Genomic DNA, 17,595 nt, shown 5'->3' with positions numbered 1-17,595 from the left:
TAGGATGCCAGTCACAGTGGGGGACCATCCAAACAGCACATCCCAACAATGCTTGTTTGTGTCTTCTCTTACTCGTTTCGGTACCCTGGTTATTCCCCCGGTGTCATAGTGAACTGTTAGCGGGGTCTTTCCTCCTTTTTTTTGTTTTTTTTTGTTGGACCTCGTTTAAAATTTTGATCAAATCCTGATGTTTCTTTAGTTGTGTCACCAGCGTAAGAGTCATTGCAATAGGTACAGGTGATAATTTGGGAAGCATTGGATAATTTGATTTTATCAGTTGGTCAGATACGACCGGTGCCAAACAAGAAAAGTCACACCCAACAATCTGAACAGGGTTACAAATCCAGAAATGAGAATGATTCTTACTCTCCATGATTATCTTATCTACTACTAGAGATGTGCAAGCAGTCCTTAAACACACCCAACCTTGGCCAATATATACAATTACAGTCTTCTGGTCAGCATGCGGATGGATCTCCAAGTGACAGGTGCTTTGCTCGGTGTCGAGGCAGATGTCTTGGGCATCGAGTGTGCTATTTTCACAGACGAGTCCTTGTTGCTTTCGAGTAATGCAAGTCTCCAAATTTACAGCTTGCCACTTGGCGTGCGCTATCGGTGCCCACGTTAGTCAACACAAATGCCGTGCCCGTGTCAGTGATGGGGTCATAGGTAACATTTAGCAGAGTCCCCCAAGATTGAAGCTCCTTCTCTATGTCTGTGGCACTGTTCCAAACCACCTTCCGGATTTCAGTGGGGAAACTGCCTTCACCACCCTCTCGTATAATTAGGGCGGCTACCGACTGCATCCATAATTGCGCCTGTATGCAACTGAGGGCCAAAGAGACATTGTCCGTACCGTTGTCTGGACCGTACCGAATTGCTTTTCCACTTTTTCCCACCTTGGTAACCCTTTTGATAAAAGCCACTTGTTAGTTCCTAATGCTGACAGAGAATATTGCAAAGCTGCTTGTAACCTTATCAGATCACTGTTTGCAGTGGCCAATCTGTTCATTAGTATTTCTGAATCAACTCCCTTTAGGACCTCCAATCCTGTCCCCAATACACCAGTCTCTCTGTGTTTGGCCCCTAAAGGGTCCTTTTTTGTCCATTTTTGATGAAGCTATATACCATGTGTCCTCAGCATCCTCCAGCAGTTGTTCCTTCAGCTCTGGTCAGCTGGAGTAGACTGCTTCAATGGTTTCCAGGCAATCGTGAGTCAGTGGTTCCCCTGTAAGTCCACTAAGGAAAGATGCTGGGTTGACAATGTTAGTTACTGTTATCTGGACAATTGGGTCTTCAAGGCCCTTACTAACGAGCAGTTCGAGCTCCAGTGAGCTGAGCTTTCTTATCATGGTGTTAGTCTACAGTGAATTGTGTCTTTCTAACTTTCTCAGGCCTTTCCTTCCTGTATGTCTGCTTTTGCCCATCAGCCGGGCTTTTGTTCGCCCTTGTCTGGGGGCGAGCGGTGGCAGAGCCAGTCCCCGGCAGCACAGAGCACGGAGGAGGGAAAGGCGCTGCGGGACGCGGCATGAGCGGCGGCAGCTTCCTGAGCCTCGGCGCTTCTCTGCAGGAGCCCCCTGTGCCCGGCTCCGAGGGACGGGCGGCCCCTGAGCTCAGCGACGGCGCAGCAGGTACTGGCAACGTCCCCGCGTCCTCTTGCTTCTGTCTCGTTGTGTTTCTCTCACATGGCTTTCCTTCACCTGCTGCCCTACACGCTCCCTCCTTTTTGTTCTCTGCCTCTCAGTCACTCTTGTCCTCTCCCTACCCTGAGTGTTTCTTCTTCAGCCTTTCTTTATTCTTTTCCCTTTTAATCTCCTCGCTCCCTGTCGCTTTGGAAGTGTGTTTTCTCTCCCTCTCTCTCTCTCTCAGGCTGCCATGCTGCCCTGCTGGGTTCTGTGCTGCAGCGACTGTCCTCGGCAGCTGGCTTTCTGAAGGCTCTCTGCTCAGCTGCGTTGCTGTAGTTGGCTCTCCCTGTTTCTTTGGCTTTATTTTGCGAAACTCCCTGCCTCTTAAAATGTTCTTTCTCACCCTCGTTGTAATGTCTTTGCTGGGTGTGTTGGTGGCTGTGTCTTGGCCTGCCTTAGGAGCCTTGCTTCTTTGACTGTCTTCCCCGGCCCCGTTGGCTGCCTTGTCGTTATCCCTGCCCGTGTTCTGAAAAGGTGCCGTCTTTGCATCCTCCTTGTCTCGGTGCCTCTGTTCTCCAGCCTCTCTTTCCAAGCCCCCTGTGCCCATTGCTACTGCTGCTGCACTTTCCTCGAGGCCCCCTGGGCATCCAGTTTCCTTCCTGCATTCCCGCTGAACTCGCCGTCTCTCTCTTTGTTTCAGCAGGGTCCATCTTTCCCGTTTCCAGCCTGGATATTGAAGACAGCCCAGGGCGTTCAGGAGCTGCTGCTTTCCTCCTCTGCCGTGTGGCCAGCCCGCTGGAGTGCTGCCTCCTGCACCAAGAGCCCTTCTCCGGGATGAGACCCGTGTGGCAGCTGCCGGGGAAGCGGCCGTCTGGCTGAGCAGCCGCCGTCGTCCTGTGCCCCAGGAGAAGCGGCCGCAGTGACTGTCTGCTGGGAGAGCCCTGAAGAACCCTGGGCAGCCAATGGTAGGTCCCACTCCCCAATCCCTGGGATGGGGATCCTCTTTCATCACAAGGCTGATAACACAGGCTCTACTTTACTTTTGCATTTCTCCTATTCTTCTGCTTTTCAGTTTTTCTCCTTTTCTGCTTTTCTCCTTTACTTCAACTTTTCTCCCCTTCTCCTGCCTTTCTGCCTTGTTTCTTTTCTGCTGCCTTTCTGCCTTGCCACTTTTCTGCTTCCTTTCTGCCTTGCCACTTTTCTGCTGCCTTCCTGCCTTGCTCCTTTTCTGCTGCCTTCCTGCCTTGCTCCTTTTCTGCTGCCTTTCTGCTTGCTCCTTTTCTGCTGCCTTTCTGCTTGCTCCTTTTCTGCTGCCTTCCTGCCTTGCTCCTTTTCTGCTGCCTTCCTGCCTTGCTCCTTTTCTGCTGCCTTCCTGCCTTGCTCCTTTTCTGCTGCCTTTCTGCTTGCTCCTTTTCTGCTGCCTTTCTGCCTTGCTCCTTTTCTGCTGCCTTTCTTGAGTCTAAAATGTTTTCAGAGAAAGTCAAAGGAATGAGTACACTGAGAGAAGGAATATTTGAAAGGCATCAAAGAAAGAAAATGTAAAGCAAATGTAAAAAGAAGGTTTTAAAAACAAGGATTGTGAGGAAATGGATAAAAAACCCCAAACAAATACAAAAGAGGGACAGCAAGTTCAAAGTTCAGAGCTCACCCCTGCCCTGCTCAAGTGTGGGTGCTAAATGCCAGGTGTGACCAGGGGTATATGAGCCACAGTTGTTCCACTGGGAGCTCATTGTTCTCCTGGGTGTGTTGCCCGTTCCCGAAGGAAAACACAAAACAACTGAAGTCGTTTCATGCGGTGCTTTATTGAGGGCCCTAGGGACTTGAGAACTAGTGTCCAAAGTCAGAGCCCCCCTTAACAGAAAATTTCACAGAGTTTATATACTTTTCAAAAATGATTACTTCATCAGGTCCACGTGCTGTTTACCAGCTTTCCTAAAATTTATGATTATATTGTGCTCTTTCATGCAGTTACTTGAGACTCTAATTCTTACATGCTTGTCTAAATGCACAGTCATAAATTCTATAGATAACAAACGAGTCAGCATTCGAGATAACGATTTCTTTGAGAAAGGCAAGATTTGGCGTTCCGCATGCTTCACTAATCTCTTTGCTTGTTTAAGCAAGAATGCACAAGCTCAGCATGCCCCACTAGTTCCCTAGACTGCTAGGTTACATCAACATCCCACACTGCTCACTAGGCCTCGATACAGACCTTAGCCTAACTACTTCTAACTTTCCATATACAGTAATGCTAACAAGTCCCCCCTTTTGAGCATTCTTCTATCTTGCAAGGATGCTCAACATCATCTGTCTCTATTGTCCGTGTCTCAAGTAGTGGTTTCCTTATATGATGGAGGAGGAGACCCATTTCCAGTTCCATTTCTGGTCATCGCATTCATTAATCTGCGGGTGTTGAGCTTTTCTCTGGTAATGGTTCCTAAAATACACTTGTAAACTATATAAATTATCATCAATAGTATAACAAACATAATTACATATTGGATGACTGAGGAAATCCACCCAGAGACCTGGAGCCCCAATGAATCAAATATTGCTCCTATCCAATTATGTTGAGCTGCTTCTTCAATTTCTTTGGCTTCGGTTTCAACCTTCTCCAATTGTAAAATATCTTTTTCTACTTCGATTGTCATGTTTGGAATATGGATACAGCAGTGATCAATTCTTTTGCTCAGGTAACCACAGACCCCATGTTCCCGCAGCAGCAACATGTCTAAGGCCATTCTATTCTGCAAAGTCATTCTGCTCGTTGCCTGTAGCTGCAAATTCATATCCTTAAACCCTTTCTTGGTGGCTGCTGCTAATCTTTCAGTCTGGCCCAGTAGCTTATACAACATTTCCCTATTACAGTAGGATGCAACCTGTGCAAACAAAGACTCTAAAGCCCAGCCAAATTTTACTCCATCACTTGGTTCATGCCACTCATCTTCTACCTTGATATCATCACCTATTTCCCTTTTCTTCCGAGCTATCCTCGTTTCTAATTTAGATTGTCTCCGAAATGGGCATAATGTGGGAACTCCCAATGTTATTTAGGTTACTGGACCTAGGTAACTATATGATTCCAACAAACCAGGTCCCCATACTATGTCCCATTCATCTTCCAAAGATTGTTGTCGTGTAACATTCTGGCAGATCTCTTCATTCCTAATCTTTTCAACTTTTATTCTTGTGCTACTACACCAATATCCAATTATTGGAATAGTACCATCTACTGTACAGCGACCTTTAATATTGCCACCTCTCCCATAAGGACCTGTTCTAACCCATCTATAATACCCCGGCAATGATCTACACTCCTTTTCCGTTAAATCCCCCTTTATTAAACACCCATTTGTCCACTCTTCATACTTTATTGATACTTGCCTGCAATTCCAAGTAAAATTAACAGAGGTTTCTGGCATGGTTGTTATTGGAATAATTCCCCAGGGTATAGGTTCACCTGCAGCCTGAGGTAGTGGCAAACATGCTGTAATCTTAGATACATTCTGAACCATTCCAAAATCTCTAATCAACCCAACCACTAAGTTTTCCTGTCCTTCATCTCGATGGAAGTTTATTGTCCCATTTCCTAGATCCCGTATTCTCCTTCGGCTATATTTGCCTCTAATTAATGATACTAACATCCTAGAGTGGGCCCACCACGCATCTTTGGCTATCCAACACCAATACATCCCTTCATCATCTGACTGCACATCACTTATTATTAATTCTGTGGTGCCGCCTAACCTCTTCTCTATCCGATATTTCCTTCCAGGCTGTATACTGCTATCTCCAAACCACCACCCAAAATCTGAAAAACTCATTCTAGGATTCACTTTACATGTTAAAATAACTATTTTCCCTTCGTTGGCCTGATACACCCCTTGTGTGGCCCTAATTCCTTGATTCAAATGAGGTCGGCCCTGCACATTTCTTTTTCCATAATTAGAGTAGGGTCCACATACAACTACACATAGATATTGTCCATCCACCTTACCCAACAGAGGTTGAGTATAATTCAGCCATCCTATCCCTCTGTTCCCCACATTCCACCAACTGATTCCTTCCTCGATCCTGTCCCACAATCCTTGAGGTCCCATTTTCCACCATTTAACTTGAACCGGGGCTTCACATTCTCTTTGTGAAGTAAAAGTGCAGTTTATCCTCAAGGGTGGGCCATCCCACACATCCATTGAAGCTATTTTTGGTATTACTTCTACTCCCTCCTGAATCGGGGACCAAGGTACTACTCTCAATTCTATTCGCTTATAATCAAAATTTTCCCGAATTAACACCAAACACATGTATACTCCTGCTTCTCCTAACGTTAAATTAGTCAATGGTAAGGTGATCTCTCTTTCCTGTATATCCCTATTCCAAACAGTGACAATACTTGCATTAATCGTTTTGATCCTTGTGTCCAAATCACAATCATCTCCTCAGCTCCAGCTCCCTGGTCGTTCGTAACTCCACAGGTCAGGTTTACATCCATCCCCTCCATGACAGCAACCACCGGTTCTGTAATAGTCACAAGTACAAACCCATCAACAGGTACAAATTTCAACAATACTAATATCACAATAATCAGAAATGCGGTTTTGCTCAGAATATCATTCGAGTTGGGGATACTACTTGGGTTTCCCATTTGGTTGGAACCTTCTTGACTCGAGTGTAGTGAATCCAGGCGTCGGTTCCTGCTACCTTCACAGCTGTGAAAGTTGTCAGGATCACCTGATGGGGACCGTCCCATGTCTCTCTCAGTGGGTCTGTGAACCAATTCTTCACATAGACCTGATCTCCCGGTTGAATATCATGCACTGGATTTTCCAGCGGGAGCGGCCGATTCCATTGAAGGGCACCCCGTAAGGCATTGAGAACTCTGTTGGGTGACATAACATAGTTAAAAATCACCTGGTCTCCCAATACATGCGTGTCTCCTTTTAACACAGTGGCATGATAAGGCTTGCCGTACAGTATCTCGTACGGACTTACTCCTATCCTTTCCCTAGGCTTTATCTTAATCCTAAGTAACGCTAACGGCAAAGCTTGGGGCCACTGAAGTTTGGCCTCCTGACATATCTTTTTGATCTGATTTTTCAATGTTTGGTTCATCCTTTCTACTTGACCACTAGACTGGGGTCTCCACGGAGTGTGTAAATTCCAGGTAATGTCTAACGTCCTAGCCACCTCCTGAACTATCCCTGCCACAAAATGTGGGCCTCTATCTGATGATAATCCCAGTGGTACTCCACATCTAGGTATTATTTCTTTCAACAAAGTTTTCAGCACTTCCTTCGCTTGGTTTGTTCTACAAGGGAAGGCTTCTGGCCACCCCGAAAAGGTGCACACATACACCAACAGGTATTTAAGTCCCTGAGCCCTTGGAAGTTCTGAAAAGTCGACCTGCCAATAATCTCCAGGCTCTGGTCCTATTTGTAATTTTCCCAACTGCACCTGTTTCCTTACAATAGGATTATTCTTTAAACAAACTGGGCACATGGCATTCACCCTTTTCGCCAGCGTTAACATTTGGTTGGAAATTATTTCCTTTTTCAAAAATTTTACCAACACCTCCGCTCCCCAATGGCATTTCTTGTGTTCAGTCTCTAATATGGACTTCATAACATTTTTGGGCGCCACCACTTGTCCCGTTGTCATTACATACCATCCAATTGCATTCTTCTGGGCCTTCAGATATGTCGCCAATTTCTCATCATCGGCAGAACAGCTCGGTTCTTGAGTCATATAACAAGAAACAGGGCTCACCTTGGTTGGTATTAAAGCCATCTGAGTCCAAACCTGTCGAGCAGCTTCTTTAGCAGTGATGTCTGCTAGTTCATTCCCTCGATATATCTTTCCTTCTTCTTTACGATGTCCCCTGATGTGCATTACTGCTGCCTTTTCTGGTTTATGTACCGCATCCAACAGGGCGAGAACTTCCGATCTATGTTTTATCATAGTCCCTTGTGAGTTTAACAGTCCCCGTTCCTTCCACAAGGCACCGTGAACATGTACAACTCCAAAGGCATATTTCGAGTCAGTCCATACATTTACCTTTTTTCCGGTACTCAAAATCAATGCCCTGGTAAGTCCAGTTATCTCTGCCTTTTGAGCAGATGTCCCAGGGGCTAAAGCCTTTGCTTCAGTCACTTGTGCAGCTGTGACCACCGCATATCCCGCATACCTGGTTCCATTTTCCACAAAGCTGGACCCGTCGGTAAAGAGATCCCAGTCTGAATCTTCTAACGGTGTGTCCTTTAGGTCTGCTCGGTTCGCATACACCTGTTCAATTGTTTCTACACAGTCATGAACCAGCTCCCCTTCTTCCTGTTTGCTGCGAAGAAATTCTGCTGGGTTGATATGGTTAGTTATCTTAAGTTCCACATCATCTTGTTCTCTTAATATAGCTTGATATTGCAACATTCTGCTGGATGATAACCAGTGACCCCCCTTTTGTTCCAGGACAGCCAAGACCATATGGGGCACAAAGACCTCCATTTTCCTTCCCAAAGTCAGTTTTCGGGCTTCCTGTATGAGGATCACTGTGGCCGTAACTGCCCTCAAGCATGACGGCCAACCAGCACTAACATTGTCCAGTTGTTTTGAAAAATATCCCACTGGGCGTTTCCATGACCCTATTTTCTGGGTCAACACTCCCAGAGCCAGATTCTGCCTTTCATTTACATAAAGCTGAAAATCCTTATTTAAGTCTGGCAACCCTAAGGCAGGCGCTTCTTTCAGAGCTTGTTTTAGCTCCTGAAAGGCTCTTTTCCTTTGTGGACTCCATTCCAATTGGGGCTCCTTCAAAGCCTCATACAAGGGTTTGGCTAACAATCCAAAATTTAGAATCCACAGCCTACACCAACCAACCATTCCTAAAAATGATCTCAGTTCCTGATGATTCCTTGGAAGGGGTATGGCACATATTGCCTCAATTCTGTTTGTGCCCAATCGTCTCTGACCTTGCACCAATTCACATCCCAAATAAAGAACACTCTCTTTGAGGAGCTGGGCCTTTTCCTTAGATACTCGATATCCTGCTTGTCCCAGCATATTCAGTAAGGCAATTGTAAGCTTCAGGCAAACTTCCTTTTCCTCAGTTGCCAACAGAATATCATCCACATACTGCAAAATCACATCAGAGAATGGAGATTCTCTTACCTGTTCGGTCTTCCATTCCTCCAACTCTTTGGCTAATTGATTTCCGAAAGTAGTGGGGCTGTTTTTGAAACCCTGCGGAAGCCGTGTCCATGTCAGTTGTTTCTTCCTTCCCGAATTTGGATGTTCCCATTCAAATACTTCCTACTTGGTAATGCCAGCGGGATGCAGAAGAAGGCATCTTTCAAATCAGTTACTGTAAACCATTTAAACCTTTCCGACACAGATGTTAACAGAGTGTAAGGGTTAGCAACCACTGGGTGAATGTCCTTTACAATTTCATTTATGGCCCTTAAATCTTGCACTAGCCTATATTTACCATTAGGCTTACTTACAGGAAAAATAGGAGTGTTATATTCAGATTCACATTCCTGTAAAATTCCTTGAATCAAAAAGTGGGTTATCAGTGGAGCCACTCCTTTCCTCCTTGGGGTCCCATTGCTTCCCGTAAGGGAGCTATTAGCTGAGGCTCTCCCTGATTCCTTCTACCTTGTCTGGTATGTTCTGCAAGAGGGGTTCTCTGTATATTTCGATGAGCTGCAGGGGAGGGAGTTTGGGGACGGAGGGTGACTGAGACTTGGGGAACCCTCGGGGAACTTGGGGATTCCGTCATTCCCTCATTCTCTTCATCCTTCTCATCTTCATCCTCTTCACTGATTTCTTCCCTTTCTACCCGTTGTTGCAAATTAGACGAAGCAGTGGGACCTCGAGCATTGGGAGCAACCAACAACAACAAGTCCTCTTCCTGCCTAGAGAATTCTGCTATACATTTAACACATATAGTTCTTTTCTTACATTTGCTACACCCCAATTCTTTAGTTTCTAAAACCAAAATTCCACACTCCCTCTGCCAATCTAATTTCCGTCCCAAATAATAAAACAGATCCAAATACGGGATCTCATCCCATTTCTCATTGTCTCGTAAATACTGCATTAAAGGTGATATAACATCCAGATCAACAGTACCATTCAGGGGCCACGCAGGTCCTCCCTCTGATTCATACAGAGGCCACCAGTGATTACAATAATCTATCATTTTACCCTTATTCAAATCTTGATAAAATCCAGCACTCCTCCATCTTCCCAGCAAACATCCTAATGGGGTGTTTCCTGGGATTTTACTATTAGACTGAACTAACGCCTTAAAAGTTTTAAACGACATCATTTCAAGTATTCACGAAACAAAATAGCAGCAAACAACATAGCAGCAAACACAAACACTATAACAATACAAACAAAAATCACAAAACCAATAACAAATACCAAACCAACTTGCCACTTCTCGACGCCGCGAGGGGCAAGTGCCGGACCTGCGTAGCCAGGTTGTTTCTGCAGCCAAGTTGTCCAGCCCTCAAATGATGTTTTCACGAAGGGAGAGCATGCTGGCTGAATGTCAGAAACATTGATGCTCATTAGCATTTCAACACGTTTAAGGGACCACTCTGGGTTAAACGACATTTGTTATTGACCTATATTCTTGATCATGTATGGCCCAATCTCAAAGGTCTTTAGCTCTAACCTCAGGTCAATTTTGACTTTATCGTGCAGTGCCCGACCTTCCAATCCTTGCCATCAGCAGGTGACCAGGGCTGGTTCAGTTCGCTTAAAATTAAACCAGCACTCGGGTCTCTCTAGGCACGCTTCTCCAAGTTCATTTGAAGATGTCATCATCCTTATACGAATCATAGTTTCCCCCAAAATCACCGTCTCATCATCCTGGTGATACGCTTGGCATCCCACTGTTATCTCATTCCCCATTTTTGCCCATAACCGGGTCATCTCGTCCCCATTACCTCTGGGCCACTGACTTTCCTGGTATACCTCATTCCCGTGAGAAACCACCGTAGCCAGCCTTGTTCTTGGATCCACCTTTCCCTTCATCACAGTATGGCTCTTCTGAGCATGATTCCAAGGCCAGTCCTTAGGCTCTCTGTTGCAAGCGAGGGAGAAGATACTAAAACATATTAACAGCTCAAACTCTTCATTAATAATTTTAAAGGTCTGCTCTTAAGATTGTGAGGACTTTTGCCGGGGTCGGAGTCTTAAGGGTCCAGTCTCTGTTACCTCCCAACACTGCTTGTGAGCTTTCTTTACTCTGGTATGGTGTATCCATGATGTCTGTTGCTGTATCTTAACAGCTGTGTGTGTCGTCAACAGAACCTGGAATGGTCCTTCCCATTTCAGCTCCAGGGCTGAGTCTGACAGAGATCTGACATCTACATAATCACCTGGTTCTATGTTATGTACAGGCCATGAGCACGGGTCCCTAAAACCAGTTTTTCTACTTTTCTGAGTTGTTTTTGTAAGCTTATTCCATAGTCAGTTAACACCTCGGCACCAACTTGTGTTGATGTTCCTGCTTGGACTGAATAGGGTCTTCCGTACAGTATTTCAAAGGGACTGAATCCCTCCTTAGCCCTTGGTTTGGTTCTTACTTGCAGCAAGGCTAGAGGTAGTGACTGAGGCCAGGCTGGTCCAGCTTCTTGGCCCACTTTTACAGTCTGTAATTTAGGAAGGTGCTTCATCTTCTCCACCTGGCCACTTGCTTGGGGTCTGTAGGGAGTGTGCGACTGCCAGTCTATCCCCAGAACCCCACTAATTTGTTGGGTCATTTTGGCCACAAAATGAGGGCCTCTGTCTGAGGATATTACTGCTGGGACCCCAAATCTTGGTATTACCTCATGCAGTAAAGCCTTAGTTACCTCTCTAGCCTTGTTTGTTCGGCAAGGGAATGCTTCTGGCCATCCTGAAAAGGTATCAGTTAGTACAAGTAGATATCGGAAACCCCCTTTTCTTGGAAGTTGTGAAAAGTCAATTTGCCACCACTGTCCAGGGAAATTACCCTTCCCTATCTGCCCTGGCTCCATTTTCCAGCTTCCCTGTGGGTTATTCTGTAAATAAATCTCACATTCTTGTGTTACTTGTTTGATGGTTGTGTACAAGTTACAGGCAACAATGTGTTTGCTCAGATACTTACACGGGGCTTCGACTCCCCAGTGAGACTTTCTGTGTTCAGCCATGATTCTAGCCCAAAGTCATGTACTAGGCATCACTACTTTCCCTTGTGGTGTTGTAGCCCAACCATTTTCCTCTGTTTCTCCCCCTAAATCCTGAATCAATTTCTGGTCTTCTTTCAGACAGTTAGGAAGCTGGTTGATTGGGATTTTTCCACCTGGAATCACAGACTGTATCTCTGCTGTGCCTTTTTCAGCTGCTCTCTTTGCTTCCCGGTCTGCCATGGAATCGCCTGCCTCTTGTGCACTTGTTCCCTTGTGGTGAGCTTTGCAGTGCATAATCGCTACTTGCTTTGGTAACTGTACAGCTTCTAAGAGTTTGAGAATTTCCTCTGCATGTTTTATGTGCTTCCCTTGGGTGGATAAGAGTCCTCTTTCTCTCCAGATCGCTCCATGGGCGTCAACCACTCCAAAGGCATATTTGGAATCTTCCTGTCTTTAGCAAGCTCTAATGCTCGAGTTAAAGCTATTATTACAGCCTTTTGTGCAGAGGTGCCTGAGGCGAGGGCCCCAGACTCTATTACCTTGTCTGTAGTGGTCACTGCGTACCCTGCGTTGCGCTGTCCACTTTTGATGAAGCTGTATACCGTGTGTCCTCAGCATCCTCCAGCAGTTGTTCCTTCAGCTCTGGTCAGCTGGAGTAGACTGCTTCAATGGTTTCCAGGCAATCGTGAGTCAGTGGTTCCCCTGTAAGTCCACTAAGGAAAGATGCTGGGTTGACAATGTTAGTTACTGTTATCTGGACAATTGGGTCTTCAAGGCCCTTACTAACGAGCAGTTCGAGCTCCAGTGAGCTGAGCTTTCTTATCATGGTGTTAGTCTACAGTGAATCGTGTCTTTCTAACTTTCTCAGGCCTTTCCTTCCTGTATGTCTGCTTTTGCCCATCACCCGGGCTTTTGTCCGCCCTTGTCTGGGGGCGAGCGGTGGCAGAGCCAGTCCCCGGCAGCACAGAGCACGGAGGAGGGAAAGGCGCTGCGGGACGCGGCATGAGCGGCGGCAGCTTCCTGAGCCTCGGCGCTTCTCTGCAGGAGCCCCCTGTGCCCGGCTCCGAGGGACGGGCGGCCCCTGAGCTCAGCGACGGCGCAGCAGGTACTGGCAACGTCCCCGTGTCCTCTTGCTTCTGTCTCGTTGTGTTTCTCTCACATGGCTTTTCTTCACCTGCTGCCCTACACGCTCCCTCCTTTTTGTTCTCTGCCTCTCAGTCACTCTTGTCCTCTCCCTACCCTGAGTGTTTCTTCTTCAGCCTTTCTTTATTCTTTTCCCTCTTAATCTCCTTGCTCCCTGTCGCTTTGGAAGTGTGTTTTCTCTCCCTCTCTCTCTCTCTCAGGCTGCCATGCTGCCCTGCTGGATTCTGTGCTGCGACTGTCCTTGGCAGCCTGGCTTTCTGAAGGCTCTCTGCTCAGCTGCATTGTTGTAGTTGGCTCTCCCTGTTTCTTTGGCTTTATTTTGCGAAACTCCCTGCCTCTTAAAATGTTCTTTCTCACCCTCGTTGTACTGTCTTTGCTGGGTGTGTTGGTGGCTGTGTCTTGGCCTGCCTTAGGAGCCTTGCTTCTTTGACTGTCTTCCCCGGCCCCGTTGGCTGCCGTGTCGTTATCCCTGCCCGTGTTCTGAAAAGGTGCCGTCTTTGCATCCTCCTTGTCTCGGTGCCTCTGTTCTCCAGCCTCTCTTTCCAAGCCCCCTGTGCCCATTGCTTCTGCTGCTGCACTTTCCTCGAGGCCCCCTGGGCATCCAGTTTCCTTCCTGCATTCCCGCTGAACTCGCCGTCTCTCTCTTTGTTTCAGCAGGGTCCATCTTTCCCGTTTCCAGCCTGGATATTGAAGAGAGCCCAGGGCGTTCAGGAGCTGCTGCTTTCCTCCTCTGCCGAGTGGCCAGCCCGCTGGAGTGCTGCCTCCTGCACCAAGAGCCCTTCTCCGGGATGAGACCCGTGTGGCAGCTGCCGGGGAAGCGGCCGTCTGGCTGAGCAGCCGCCGTCGTCCTGTGCCCCAGGAGAAGCGGCCGCAGTGACTGTCTGCTGGGAGAGCCCTGAAGAACCCTGGGCAGCCAATGGTAGGTCCCACTCCCCCATCCCTGGGATGGGGATCCTCTTTCATCTCAAGGCTTATCACGCCTGCTCTACTTTATTTTTGCATTTCTCGTATTCTTCTGCTTTTCAGTTTTTCTCCTTTTCTGCTTTTCTCCTTTACTTCAATTTTTCTCCCCTTCTCCTGCCTTTCTGCCTTGCTCCTTTTCTGCTGCCTTTCTGCCTTGCTCCTTTTCTGCTGCCTTTCTGCCTTCCTCATTTTCTAATACCTCTCTGCCTTGTTCCTTTTCTCCTGCCTTTCTGCCTTGTTCTTTTTCTCCTACCTTTCTGCCTTGCTCATTTTGTAATACCTTTCTGCCTTGCTCCTTTTCTGCTGCCTTTCTGCCTTGCTCCTTTTCTGCTGCCTTTCTGGAGTCTAAAATGTTTTCAGAGAAAGTCAAAGCAATGAGTACACTGAGAGAAGGAATATTTGAAAGGTATCAAAGAAAGAAAATGTAAAGCAAATGTAAAAAGAAGGTTTTAAAAACGAGGAGAGTGAGGAAATGGATAAAAAATCCCAAACAAATACAAAAGAGGGACAGCAAGTTCAAAGTTCAGAGCTCACCCCTGCCCTGCTCAAGTGTGGGTGCTAAATGCCAGGTGTGACCAGGGGTATATGAGCCACAGCTCCTCCACTGGGAGCTCATTCTTCTCCTGGGTGTGTGCTCTGAAGTGGGGTTTGGAGGCTTCTGAGTTGCATGTGCAGAATATTCCAAGCTGCAGTGAGGGCTGAGGTAAGAGCGTGGGTACCGAGCAATGCGGCGAGACATGGTTGGGCAGAGATTCTGATGTGCTTGAATAGGGAAGATTCAAGGCAGATGTTTCTTTCCTTCCAGGAGATTCTCACATGTGAGACTGTTAAAGTAGAGAATCACACAATGGAAGGAAGGGACTTTTAGAGATTATCTAGTCCAAACACCTTGCAGAAGCAGGTTCACTTAGATCAGGTTGCATAGGAACATGTCCAGGCTGGTCATGAAGACCTCCAAGGAAGGTCAAATCTAAAGTCTGGTATAAGAATCCCACTCCTGGAGAGTGGCAAGGGCCTGCAGATCTGTTAACGTGGGGAACAGGCTGCGCTTGTGTCGTTACAGATCAAGGTCCCCGGTGGATTCGGGCAAAATGGATCAAGCCACATCAAGCCAAAGGACTTAATGACTGTAAGAGCAACGGAAAAAACAGTCTTGAGGAAAGAACCAATTGATCCACCCTCAATCCATCACCCTGTTAAAATGTAAACCCTCTCAACTGTGGCACCACATATGCTGCTGTAAATTCCTCCAGCTACCTGTATCATATTAAAAGAACTGAAGAACTTAACAAGACGGCCAATGGAAACTTGAAAGCCAAACTGGTGTGTTTTCTACAGATGAAGAGATATTTCCTGCTCACAGATCAGCATGCGAAAGAAGTGGAAGAAAAGTCCAAAACTACATTCAGAAAACAAACCTCAGTGGAAGCACAGAGAACTCATCCCTTCTCACCAGTGTGCGTCGCTCCTAGCAACACACATCAGATTACGTTCATTTTGAGTTTATGGATTTCTGTGTTGTATTGTTCAGTCATGTAGCTGTTATTGACCTTTTGTTGGAAACTCATGGCCATGGGTAAAAATAGTTCTGTTTTCTTCATGTACCTTTAATTTTGAAATGTGTTGCTGAAGGCTGGCTGGTCCAAAAAGAAAAAGGGGGGAACTGAAAGCACAAATGTGGCTTGGACCAGCCAGCCTGAATAAAGATGGTAGGGACAAGTTAATGCAGCTGGCAAGCTACTTCCACTTATCAGAAACAGATGCTGCAAGGTACTCAGTTGGGCCCTGGGTGATCACAGGGGCAGAAGCAGCATAGAAGGAAGTAGCTAGCAAAGGAAGGGTGGCTTTGAGTCAACCCTGTTGGTTGTACCACTTTGCCCATGTAGGGCTCTGCACGTGCATTACCTAGATTCTCTACATCTTTGACTGAATACAGCTTGCACTGCTACAACAGTGGCAGATTGCGCTGTTGGTATTGATCCTCAGCAGGGAGGGGAACCAGTAGAGATTAAAGCTTCAGGCTATTCTGCTCTCTCCCCTCCTCCAAGGTCCAACATCCACTGCCTTATTTGGTTGTTTGCTCGGGGCTCAGAGTCCCCTCTTTGCTTGTGGTTTCATTGGTCTTTTGGACTATTTGTCCTACTCATTGAATTACAGATTGTCTCATGAGCTACCAAACTAAATCTTTATTAAAACTACAAACAGTCTGTAACAAACTACAGGGATGAAAGAACAGAGAACCAGGGCCTCCTGAACAGACAGGAAAAAGCATCAAGAGAGGCGTAAAGCCTGGAAGGGAAACAAACATGCAGCGAAAGCCCCAGCGGTGGCGAGGTGAGGTCTGGGCCAGCTGAGCACAGCCGGTCTCCTGCGGGGCTGTGGGTCAGGTCACTCCCCTGATTGCTGTGCTTGGATTTCTCCTCCTAAGTGCTCCTCCTAAGTGCTCCTAAGTACGGCCGTACTCCTGCTCATGGCGAATGACCTCGTAGCGAGTGAGGTGAGAGGCACCACGCAGAAAGGCAGCAAAGCTGGGAGAAAACACAAACCAGCATCATGCCAGCCCCCGGCACACAGGGAGGAGCGTTTCAGGGCCGGGACCAGGCGCTATCTGCCCTTCCCCCCTGGCATGCCCGGCTTCCACACCCCCCCCACCTTCTGGGCCCCCCTCTCCCCATCTGCAAAGCCAGAAGAGACAGCACAGCAACCTCAGCCTTTCAGAAGCAGAAGTGCCGAACACCCTTGTGCACAGGGCCACGAAACATTACCTCTCTGGAGAGCGGAGGCGTCTCATTATAGTCTGGACATTGACCTCTGGGCTTTTGCAGTACTTTCGAAGCTCCTCGAGTGCCCTGCGTGTCTCCACCTCGCCGTGCATTTGATATTCCTCCTGGGTCAGCAGGTGACGGGGGCTCGGCTCAGCCCAAATGCTCCTCCCTCTCCTGCCAGCAGAAGGGCCCCAGTCAGTGCCCGCCCAGCCGGGGCAGTGGGTCAGAGCTGGCGGCTAGAGGAGCTGAGAACGTCCCTCCGGCCTCTGCTCATCGCTCCTGAGGGAGACTGCCAGCCCTGAACAGGAGTAGGGCACTCTCCTGCACTGTCCGAGGGACACAGGGACACAACCTCTTCCCAGACCCCACCAAACGTGCCCCAGGTGTGTGACACAGACTCCATCCAACAGCTCATCCAGGCCTGATAATGGCTGGCAAGCAGGAGTGAGCCTGCGTGCTGACAGTCCTCACCTTTGGGCAGCAGAAGCCCGGTACCTGATGTAATTGATGATCTTGATGCACATTGGAATCAGCACCACAGCCAAGGCAAGAGGATGGATCTGGTTGGCTGCATATAGCAGCGGCAGCCCCAGGAGCTGCAGGCCCCAGATGAGATGGATGCTGCGCTCATTCTCCAGTGGGCTGTACATGTAGCTCATGTGGAAGGTCAGCAAGCTCACATACAGCAGGTAGCCTGTGGGAGAGCAGAAGCATGGGGCAGGCAGCACCCAGCGGGCTCAGCTGGGCTGACAGGAGCTGCCGAGCTGCACTCTCAGGGCTGCAGGGAATCCTGACGCCTGATGCCACGTCCCTATGGCCCAGCTCCCCCTTCCCAGAGCTCCCCCAGCTCAGCAGAATCTGGGTGGGTAAAGAGAAAAGCTCTTCTTCTCTTTTCATTGCAGTGCGTTTGTGTGGGCAGCTTTTTGTAGCAGGGGTACGGTG

The 17,595-nt window shown here is 47.6% G+C and overlaps 1 long non-coding RNA gene across 13 annotated transcripts in view; it reads left to right on the top strand.

The window, feature by feature from the left end:
- Positions 1-17,595, top strand: part of LOC133627975 (uncharacterized) — an 85,023-nt gene that overhangs the window by 22,582 nt on the left and 44,846 nt on the right. For 9 of the 13 annotated variants that reach the window (XR_009820457.1, XR_009820458.1, XR_009820453.1 and 6 more), the window contains exons 4-7: positions 1,395-1,631; positions 2,326-2,590; positions 12,651-12,887; positions 13,580-13,844. This is a non-coding gene — a long non-coding RNA (uncharacterized LOC133627975). The remainder of the gene's footprint in view (positions 1-1,394; positions 1,632-2,325; positions 2,591-12,650; positions 12,888-13,579; positions 13,845-17,595) is intronic. The other 4 variants (XR_009820460.1, XR_009820456.1, XR_009820454.1 and 1 more) reach the window with 4 other exon arrangements.

Source organism: Colius striatus, chromosome 26, assembly GCF_028858725.1.
Source record: "Colius striatus isolate bColStr4 chromosome 26, bColStr4.1.hap1, whole genome shotgun sequence".
Taxonomy (NCBI): domain Eukaryota; kingdom Metazoa; phylum Chordata; class Aves; order Coliiformes; family Coliidae; genus Colius; species Colius striatus.
This window is presented reverse-complemented; position numbering and strand designations above follow the sequence as displayed.